Genomic DNA, 11673 nt, shown 5'->3' with positions numbered 1-11673 from the left:
ACCTGGCAGCCAATAACCTATAACAAGGTCACAGAAAATGAGGAAGGTAGGAAGTTACCCCTGTGGGTGGCACTAATCACTTGGGGCCAGAGGTTGGAAGATGGGAAAGTAACTATTTTAAGCAATGGGGATAATGGAGTCCTTTTCTGAAAACTCTCTGCTATGTGCTGCTCCCTTGCTGCTCCCCATTGTGCGGGGTACACCTCTCAGCTCTTGAGAATGCCTACGTGTGTGTAAAATAAGAGGTTAGATGGGGACAAAAAAAGGTTTCTGCTTCTGGAGTGGCCTGAGGCCGTCATCCCCCTGCCCCATCCTAGAAGGTGGGGCTGTGACCTCAGCAGTGGGTCCGGAGGTTCAGATGTTTGCCACCTTCCTTTGAACCAAATAGCGTACGAGATAGCAGAGAAAGCTCATCTTCAGATCGGAGGGCCCTCACCTAATCCTGGGGCATCTTCAAAAGTCCCATTGGGGAGCATTCAAAAGCCCCGGATTTAGCCAGATCATTTCCTGTGGAGCCATCAGAGATGGAGCTGCAGAACCAGCGGCAAGCAGATCCTCGCTCTGACTGGCTTCCCTAGTTCAAAGCCCAACCCTGCCTTCACAGAAGAGCTGGCTGCTGTGGCATCTTTCACCAGCACGGCGACAGGGCCCAGTTAGGGGTTTCGAGTCATGTGCAAAACATCAGAAGACCCGGCTTCATCGGCTCACCCATGTTTGAAATGCAGAGAAAGCCACCTGATGATGTAGGCAAATGTCACCTACTGAGGGACTCTCTTTACCCCCGGAGTCTTGGACCAGCACTGCTGCTGGGTGGCAGAGAACCAACCAAGGGAGCTTGGGCACATTCAAGGTCACCCAGACTCCCAAACTGCTCTTGCCCTTTGAGTCCTTTTGTGTAAGGGGACATTGGGGACTTCCAAGTCTTATTAATGGCACCGAGTAACTTTCTCTGGTTGGGGCATTTCAGGCCATCTTTGTTTTTCCTGGACTGTTCTAAATTTAGCCAAGCTTTTACTGTGAGCGTCTTTCAGGAACCAAGAACCATTTTAAATTAAGACATGTCTCATCATCCAGGAGTTGGCTTCTATAGAGTAGTATATATTTTTTTAGATCTTAAAGTAATATTCTCATGACTTTAAAAAATATAAATACAATGCTTCAACTTAAAATGGGCTTATATCCGGACAAACCCATCATAAATTAAAAATAAACATTAAAATGCATTTTATCACTGGGTGTGGTGGGGCAGGCCTGTAATCCCAGGGACTTGGGAGGCTGAGGCAGGAGGATCTTGAGTTCAAAGCCAGCCTCAGCAACTCAGCGAGGCCCTGTCTCTAAATAAAACATAAAAAGGGCCGGGGATGTGGCTCAGTGGTTAAGTGCCTCTGGGTTCAATCCCTAGTACCAAAAAAAAAAAAAAAAAAAAAAAAAAAAAAAAAAAAAAAAAAAAAAAAAAACCAAAACATTTTATATACCTAAACTTAGCCTAGCTTACCTTCAACATGCTCAGACACTTACATTAGTCTACAGTCGGACAAAATCATTTAACATAAAGCCTATTTTATAAAAGGACTGAATGTCTCACACAATTTATTGAATACAGTACACTACAGGGTGTGAGGCCAGTTGTTTACGCTTATGATCCTGTTGCTGCCCAGGGTACTAAAGCTCTCTAGCCCGAGGAAAGAAAAAAATTCAAAAATAGAGTTTTTACTAAATTGCATAAGGTTTTTGCATCATGGTAAAGCCAGAGAGTTGAGACATCACTAAGTCAAACCATCCTAAATTGGGGACCATCTGTAGTTCAGAAAAAACAGTGAACCTCGATTCCCAATATCTCCACTCCTCCTGTAAGTTCACCTTTAAAAAACCTGTGCCAGATGGGTATGGTGGCACATACCTGTAATCCCAGCAATTTGGGAGGGTGAGGCAAGAGGATCACAAGTTTGAGGTCAGCCTCCACAAATTAGTGAGACCCTATCTCAAAATAAATAGGGCTGGGGGAGGGAGTTCAGTGGCAAAGCACCCCTGGGTTCAATCCCCAGCACCCTAAAAATATATATATGAACAAAAATCAATAAAAACCCATGCCACACTCTGCACGTGCCCAGTTGTTCTGCTCATGCGTGACATGCCCATTACAGAGGGGATCTTGATGGACACACTGTTTTGTGTCACGTCTACCTTCGTCTGTATCTTGGACTTGTTTGATGTCAGTATGTTCAGCTCTAAGTTACCAACAGCCATTTCTTCAAAGCAGGGTCGGGTTAAGCTAAAATCATCCATTGGATTGGAGCAGGTTAGGCTTATTCCCTAGGAAGAAGAGCTTGAAGGATTCAAGTCACCTCTACTCCAAAGCCCCCAACGTATCCCGGCTCCTTAGGCTGGGGCTAGATGGAGGTGGGGACACAAGGAGAGGAGCTGCCCAGGGACAGGAGGAGTTCAGGGAGGGGTGATGTCCCTGGGGCAGGAACTTCCTCTCCTCATTCTTTGGCTCCTCACGGGGCTTTGCCAACTGGAGAAGATGCCCTGTGAGTTCCAGACAGGAAACACACAGCAAGGGCCTTCCTCCGGGGGTCCCCACAGGGGAAGCAGGTAATACCCAGGAAGGAGGCAGATCAGGCCCTCCACCTGGGTGATTAGGCCTCCCAGCTATGGGGAGCTTCCTGGGAGGGGGCTGGATCGGTGGACAGTTCCCACAGCTGAAGGTGTTTTGAGGGAAATCTCCTTGGGGTGGGGGTGGGGGGCACAAGCCAAGGCCTAGGGTGCTCAGGATCAATAGCTCACTGCATGACTGAACTTGCTCCAAGGGCCCTGCAAGCCCCTGTCTGGGCTCAGACACCTAAACAACGTCCTAACAACGTCCTAATAAACAGACACCTAACAACATCCGTCCCCTTCCTCCATGTTCATCCTGAAACACAAGCCAAGGGCCACTTAGCACAGCGTCTAAAAGTCAAGGCGGATTTCAACAAGGAGAGACAGCAGCCTAGAACTTCTTGGAATTACCCCGAGGGTCAGGCTGCCCAGCTTTGGGGAAGGCCCCGAAAACTACCTCCATTGCTAAGGGCAAGGCCATGGTAGCCTCCTGGAGGCCCCAGACAGCCGCCTGGCCTGAACGAAAGCAATCGACACCCCAGACAGACGGGCTCCGAGCGACACTCTGAGAGCCCTGACACCCACACACGCAGGGACAAACCGCCACCCATCCTTTACTCACCTGGCAGGAAAACACTGCCTCCCGCTCCCGGGTCAGCCTTAAATGCCCTCAGCAGGCAGCAGGTGTCTCTTGGTGCTTGGTCCTTCCCCACAGGGCTGGCTTCTGACCTAATCGGTGGTTCTCAGGCCCGGCTACACATTGGAGTCACTTGGGGAGCTTTGATAACCATGGTCACCTGGGCCCAGGGACTGATTGGGTTGGTCAGAGGCAGGAAGTCCAGGCGATTCTCATAGCCAGATGAGTGAGTGCCTGGAAGCACCACGATCTTTAGCCTCTGCAAATGCACTTTTTAAGGCCCTCAAACTCTCAAAAGGGAGATCCGTCTGCCTCTGGCCAAGGGTTTGCCCCTGGAGGTTTAAGGCTCCTGAGATCTGGCTTGGTTGAATGACCTCTTCCTAAAATTGGGTATAGGCATCAAGCTGCCCACCAATGAGCATTGACTCCCCAGACAGGCAAGGAGATTGGGGGATGGTGAGAAGATTTCAAAGTGAAATGGAAATAGGAACAAAATTTCAGATGTATTTCAACAGATATTTAGAGTCCTTCCTATGTTCCAGGAGCTGACCATGCAAATGACCTGGGATGGACCCTCTCAGCCTCGGTAGAGCAAGACAGCATTTGGAACAACCCAGAGAGCAGGGGAGGTCAGGAGGGCTTCCTGGAGGAAGTGGTGCCTGAGGCAGGTCCTCAGGAAAAGCATGAGCTTGCAGGTGAAAAACTGAGAAAGATGCTTCATCTTTCAGGGGAACTGTGTAGCAAAAAGTACAGAGGAAAGAGAAAGGGTCAGGGCTTCCCTGGGGACAAAGAGCTGACTGGTGTCACTGGAGGGATGGTGGGGTCAGGTCTGGACCAAAGATGGTATACAGGAGGAGTCAGGGTTTACACAGTCGACAGGGGAATACAACCAACTGGAAGTCTGTTTGCTTTGTATTAACCTCATGATCTAGGAATTTTGAGGAGAGTCGGGAAGACACAGCAGCCTGGACACACCCACCCCGCCTCGAAAATGTTTGGCTGTTGTCCTGAGAGCAGTTGGGAACACTGAGGTCTTCAGCAGACAAACGGAGCCCTGCCTACTCAGTCATGTGACCACAAAGGTGGGTATCTGACCCGCCATGGTTTGCTGTGTTGCTAAGCTAGGATGTTCATGGCGGAGTGTATTAAATGCATTTTTATTACCATATTTCCAACTTACCATGGGTTTACTGGGATATAACCCTACTGTGAGGTGAGAAGCATTGGCATGTCTTTCTAGAATATCCCAGCTAGCCTTTCAGAGGTAGGTGGCTCAGGAGGCAGTTGGAATTTTCTGGTTCAGTAGCCAGCAGAGGTCCAGGCAGTCAGTGGGAAGGGAGAGGTCTGCTCCTGGTACTCTTTGATTCAGGACAGGGAGGGCCACGGGGAAGCAAGGACTCTGAGTGATGCTGGAACTCTGTCCGGCCTCACACCCAGGTGCCTGGGGGACACAGAGATGAGGATGCAGCGAAGTCTTCGGGGTACTGAGTTAAGTGACAGAGATGTTTCAGCTGATGCTGTGGTTTCAAGCCAAGGTGGCAGCTGAGCGGCAGTCAGGAGGGTTTGTGAAGAAGTAACCAAGACCTGACTCCCATGGGATTAGCCCTGGAAGAGTCTTGAGGGATGACCCCATTCTTCAGTGGCATTGGATGCAGTCCCCACCTTCCCACCTCTTTGGTGACACACGGGCCCAAAGGTGTCACTCTAACCCCATGACAGCTCTCCCTGCTTCGCCGGGTGCCTCTGAGACTCTTTCCCTCATGCAGCAGGAGGGATCTTATGCACATTCAAGTCAAATCATACTTCATTGAGCTGCGCAGTCACTCCAGTCTCACCCTACAAGGCCCCGGAGGCTCTACTCACACCTGTCCTGTTCCTTCTGACCTCACCACCCCCACCCTGCTGTAGTCCCAGCCATCCTACTGTCCTCACTATCCCTCAAGCACATCAGGTCCATGCTGCCTCAGGACCTTTGCACCTGCTACACCCTGTGCCTGGCACAGGCCTCCTCCCCCACTTCCTCCAGGGCTCAGTTCAGATGCTGTCTTGTTAGAGGCTCTCCCTGTCATGTGGTGGGCGATACTCCATATCTCTTAAAGGAGCATCAGGCTGAGGGCCTTTGAATAAATCTAAGCAGCCAATCATGGCAGTGCCCACAGCAGCTACCCAGAGGTGTCAAAAAAGCAGGAGGGAAGGAACTTTGGATGCATCAGAGGAATCAAAATGGAATCCACTGTGTGTCCCCCCAGTCCCTCCCAGCCTCTGCTCCAGGCTGAGTACTGGGGGCCCCCATGGTCACCGATCTGGTGGCACTTCTGCTTCTTTAATGCCTCTTGGACAAAATGTGCTTTATGTTCTCAAGAATGAATCACTGGTCCCAGGAGCCATGGTACACATCTGCAGTCCCAGTGCGCAGGAAGTGGAGGCCAGCCTCTGCCACTCAGCCAGACCCCGTCTCCGTGCAGAGAACCCCTGGGTCCAACCCCAGTACTGAAAAAAATAATTACAGTGGGTTTATTTCCCTGGTTTATTTACCAGCCTTGGCTCTTTTGCTGCAGTAGGAATTAGCAGTCCCACTTCAGAGAGAAGGAAACGGAGGCTGCGAACATCAAGGTCAGCGGTCCATGGTCACGTGACCAGGGAAGGTCCGCTCTGTGTGGTCCTTCTTCACCCTGACGCCTCACTGCCCAGTGCTGCGATCGTGCCCGCCTTCCTTCCTCCCTCCCTCCCTCCCTCCATCATTGTAAAATACACACAACCATTTGAAAGAGGACACTCTGGTGGCATTAAGGACATTTTTGTTCAGCCATCCCCCTCCTCCACCTCCAGAACTTTCTTGTCTTCCTAAACAGAAACTCTGTCCTCATCAGACTTCAAGTCCCCCCCGCCGGCTCCCCAGCCTCTGGCGGCACCTCCGTCTCGTCCCTAGGACTGTGACTGTCCTTGGGAACCCCCTAGAAGTGGCGTCTGGGAGGCTCATCCTTCTGTGCCTGGCTGACGTCATGACGTCTTCGCGGTTCACCCACATTGTCGCGGGTGTCGGAATTCCCTGCCTTCCTATTTCTTTCTTGAAACAAAAACACATTTTTCCTGTTTCTGCAGATCCGTTAATTCCGTTATTCACGGTGGCATCCCAAGAGGGGGCTGGGGAGGAATATTTCTCATTGACATTGTTCCTAATTGCCAGAGCAGGGCAGTTAAAAAAAAATAAGTCAAATAATGTCTGATGGTTTTTAAAATTGTCTTTAAATCCTCTAGAGTCAGTGTCCCTCTTGTCCACATCCCTGACCAACTACTCTTACCATCCCCGACTTGGTACATCACTAGTTATTAACATATCAACACCTTTTACTTGTATTATTTATAGAATAAAATGATTAAAAAAAAAAAACCTGAATTGGAGAGTTGATGTCATAATTCCTCAGGGGATTCAGGAAAGATTTTGTGCTTGAGGTCAGTCTTCAGGAATCCACTGGCTCCTGAAAAACGCAGCTGTCAACGTCTTGGCCTCTGTGAGGGTGTGTGTGTGTGTGTGTGTGTGTGTGTGTGTGCGCGCGCGTGCAACTGTACCAGTGTCAGGAAGTCCCCAGGGCTGGGGGATTGGACTTCTCAGGATGCTGTCCCTTAAGGAACTTATTTTAGATTCTTGGTGGAAGCCATTTGGCACAGAACCAGGAAATGGGGAAGAGAGGGGACATGAAGGGAAGAAAAAGAAGGGACATGGGAGGAGCCAGCAAAAGTAAACCAAAGGCTGGTTACTTCTTAGGTCTGCCCTGACCTATAAAATCAGAACCCTAATCCCTCCATACAGGAGTTCTTTCTTAAGAATGTGTTTTAATTTTCAAGTCACTTGACTACCACCCTACTCCGGTTTCCTCATCTGCCAGATGATCCCAAGCATTTTCTCTTTAGGGTATAGAATCTACTCCTCAGGGAGGACTCTGAATAGCAGAAACACAAACCATGCCCAGGGTCCAGGGTCACATGTGCTTTCTCCTGACCCCCTCTGACCTCAGACCCTAGGCTGTGACAAGGATCCATCTGAGGGCAGGTCCGGGGTGCCTCTGGGCGGACCCCTGTGGGGTGTGGGACTGACCCATATGTGATAGCTGCAGCCAAGGAATCCAGAACTCACTGCTACCTGAGCTTGAGCGACTTGTCTGGGCTAAGAGTCACTGAAGGGGCTTACTGTCCACTATTACAACACAGCTATGTAACAACCGTGAGGCTGATATTACAGTTGATCCTCTGGATCCATGAGTTCTACATCCAAGGACTCAACCAAACTTAGATAAAAATATTTTCCAGTATGTCTGTACTGAACATGTACGGATTCCTGGTCATTATTCCCTGAACCATACACTATAACAACTATCCACTTGGCATTTACTTTGTATCATGCATTAGCAGTAATCTAGAAACAACTTAAAGTGTACAGGAGGAGGCGCATAGGTCACATGCAAATACTGTGCCACTGTACAGGAGGGACTTGTGTACCCATGGAATTTGGTGTTCGAGGGGTATCTCGGAACCCATCCCAATGAAATGGAGGAACCACTGGATTATTTATCCCAGATGAGAAAGTGGAGCTCAGGGAGAAGCAGCGTCCCACGTTCTACAGTGAGGTTTCGAGAACTCGGAGCTCTTATCTAAAGGCCGGGACATGGTGAGGGCCATTCCCAACCTCACTCCCGTCACTGGCCTGGGACACCCCCACTCCCCTCCATGCTGTCTCTGGATTCTCTTTGTGCTTCCTCCTGCACTCTTCCCACTTTCGACTGCTTCCTTGCTTCCTGGTCCAGCTGTTGTGGCCCGTCCACATCTATATCCTGAGCACCCGGACACCCCGGGTGTTGGCCCATCTGCATTTTCCAAATCTGACTAGCGACTCTGATGGGCTTAGATCTGGGGAGTCTGCTGCAAGTCCTTTAAAGGCAACACAGAGTCCTGTGAGAGCTTAAGAGAGATGGGAAGAGAGAGAGAGAGAGAGAGAGAGAGAGAGAGAGAGAGAGAGAGCGCATCTCCTGGGCTGCAGTCAGGAGTCTCTCCAGAGCTCATCGATTTTGGCAGGTAGGCTGTACGGGGGACAGGTTGACTTGGGATGCACCTAGTGTAAGAGAACTGGACAGAACAGGGGTCATGCCTGAGGAATGATCAGCAGTCCAGCTACCCATTTGAAGAAGAGAGAAAACCTTGATCCTCTGACTCTGAATCCTCTTGTCCCTGACCTCAGCTGGTGGTGGGACCATGGAGCCAGAAGCAACAGAGATATGTGGTCATCAGAGAGATGCTTCTGATGGGTAGCTTGGAGGATCTGTCCACCCTGTCATTGATTCAACCTCCTCTCCAACAGATGTGCTGGCGCCGAGGGAAGGTGGTGGACAGGGCACCTTCTTTGCTCTCACGGAACTTATGATCCGCAAGGTTTCCAGTGTAACTAGACCGCAGCCGAGGAAGTCTGTGGGGATCTGCGAGTTCACCTGAAGCTTTTTGCACACTCCCGTGGGGAAGGGGGAAGTGTGTCCCTCCCTATAAAGCACTCCAGTCCACACTCTGGGAAAACGGAAATTCAAGGGCACCTGCCTTCCCTGTAGGAATGACAGGGAGGGGCCCTGGCTCCTCACTTGAGGCCACCCCTATCTGCTGGCTGTCTGCGAAGAACACATGAGCCAGAAAAGGTAGAGGAGGTGGAATTGATTTTCTAGCCCAAACTGACTTTACAGAGCCTCGTAATAAAGGTGGGTCATTTTCAATTCAGCCTCCTGAGGCTTTTCAATCTTCAAGAAGATGAGCAGTCTAGGGCTCCCGCTCTCCAGCCCTGGGCTGCAGTCTGACACAGAGGGGCAAAGCAGGAGAACGCGGGCCTGGGGAAGACCAAGCCCAGCCAGCACGCGACACCAGCGAGTACCGGCGCTTACCCAGCATTCCTGGTGTCGGAGAGAATGAACTTCCTCATTTCAACCATGGGTGCGGCATAGGTGGTATCTGTACTCTGCTACTATCACAGGATACTCTGCTCATGTTCTGGGGGCTGAGAAATCCAAGAGCATGGTGCCTGCATTTGCTTGGCTTCTGTAAAGGGCTTCAGCGCTGCAACGCAGAGTGGAAAGGGGACGGGCAAGCACGCATGCGTGGAAGAAGAAAAGGGGACCTACCTACCCCAGCTGCTCCATTCCTGCGACCCAACACTGCCCACCAGGCCCCACCTCAAACACGGCACACTGAGGAATTAAGGTCCCAACACATGAATTTGGTGGTGGGGGGTGGGTACACGCAAGTCAGAGCAGGATAGGGTTGAGAGCGCAGCTCAGTGCTAGAGTACCCACCTAGCAGGGGAGGGGCCCTGAGTTCAATCCCTCCACCCAACAGCATGGCATGGTGATTCCTGTACTGTGTCACAGACGGAGTAATTGGGGACACAGCGGTTAAAGAATGAGCTCTAGGGAGTTATAGGGCTGGGTTTTGTGGACAGGGCAATGGTCCTAACCCCCTACGTTCCATGGGTCATACCTGTCCAGGGCATTACATTTACAATCTCCTTATTTATTTATTTATTTATTTATTTATTTATTTATTTGATACCGGGGATTGAACCCAGGGTGCTTAACTACTGAGCCACATCCCAGCCCTTTTTTATATTTTATTTAGAGATAGGGTCTTGTTGAGTTGCGTAAGTGGCTGAGGCTGCCTTTGAACTTGCGATCCTCCTGCCTCAGTCTCCCAAGCCGCTGGGATTACAGGTGTGTGCCACTGTGCCCGGCCTCAGTTTTCATAAACCCTCCTGTGAGGCAAGCCTTTAAAGACAGCACTGTGTGCCCAAACCCATTCCCTGTGGTATCTCATGGGGAACATGGTGTCTTCATAGAGTACAGGAAAACAAAGCCAAAGTTTATTCAAGCCCAGTCCCAGGTCCCAGACAGAGTGCCTTAAGTATGTGCTGGCTGGCTGGATGGGCGCTCACCCCGCTGAGTAGGCATTTGGATCCACTTAAGATTTCCAGACGCTGGCTTGATTTGACCTTGAGAGATTCGTGGGAAGCAAAGGGACTCTCTCTTTTGAAAAAATAAGAATAGATCCTCCCTGACAAACAGCAAAGATGTTGGGTTGGTGGGGTGAAGGGGAAGAGGAAAGAACATAAAAAAATTGGAAAGACTTTCTTTTAGATATTTTCAAGATAATAAAATGAAAATGGCACCTCATCCCAAGTAAAATCAAATTGAGATGTAAATCAAACATGGTATGGAAAAAAAAAAAAGAAAGACGGGAACAAGACATCTGTATCCTGAATAAATCTGCAGCAGACTCGGTTGCCATATTTATGGGAACCTATAGAATTCACATTCATTAGGAAAACTCCACATAGCTTGGGAATTCATGAAGCTGAACTAACGAGAAGTCCTTGTCCAGATCCCAAGCTTGTCTCTGCCCCAACTTAGGAGGCTTGTGCTCAGAGGAGTCTGTCCCAGGCCCCATTTTCCATTTTAGAGCCAGCAAGGAAGTTTCCAGCAGCCACCTGCTCGGGCTCTTGCCTCCCTGAGATGACCCTGCAGAATTCCAAGGGTCTCAGGGGCGAGGGACTATTTCTGGGCCCCGGCTCTATGTCCATGTTTGGTCTTCAAGGAGTACACGGTGCACATGCCAAAGCTTCATCCTGCACCCCCCGGGAGGGCACCGATGCCCTCCCTCCTTCCTCCGCTGGGCAAACAACAGCTGGGAATGTGCCTTTTGGAACTCGCCAGGAAGGACCCTCCCACTGCCGCCCCACGGGTGGAAAGCCAAGGGAAGCCTCCTGGCATCAATGGGTATTTCTTTCCTCTTTTCATTAAAAATAATTTCAGATCCTAAAAATAGTTCTCATAAAAAAAAGATATCAGGCAATACCAATACATTTAAAGAATGTTTGAAAAAAATTTTTAATTACCTGAAATCTCACTACCCAGAGTCTCTCCCTGTCATAAACCTGACTGAGCATCCTTTCAGATAAACCATCCTTGATCCTGTCTGATATTTTCTTTCTTTATTTTATTCTTCTTATTCTTACTCTTATTGCATTTATCTTATTCTTATTCGTACCTTATTCTTATATCTGATCTTATCGCAATTTTCAGAGAAACCCCCATTGTGTAAAAATGGGGTTGAGTTGTTCTAGAGGCCTCTGTTCCACAACAATGAACACAAATTTACATCCTCGGTTTTAAAAAATATTCTTCTGTATGGAGACACGGTCTTTTATTTAACTAATCCCCTGTGGATGGACATTGATGTTGTTTCTAACTTTGTATTCTCACAATTTGCTTGACAATCTGATGCCATTTTCCAGCAGTTTCTCCTGGCGCTTCCTGTGGAAAGTCAGCTCCGGGTCACCTGACTCCATGCAGGGTTTCCCAAGACCTGATCTCGGAGCTTAGGCAGCAACCCGGGAGTTTGAGAGATTTCAG

Source organism: Sciurus carolinensis, chromosome 18 (genome assembly GCF_902686445.1).
Source record: "Sciurus carolinensis chromosome 18, mSciCar1.2, whole genome shotgun sequence".
NCBI classification, from domain to species: domain Eukaryota; kingdom Metazoa; phylum Chordata; class Mammalia; order Rodentia; family Sciuridae; genus Sciurus; species Sciurus carolinensis.
This window is presented reverse-complemented; position numbering follows the sequence as displayed.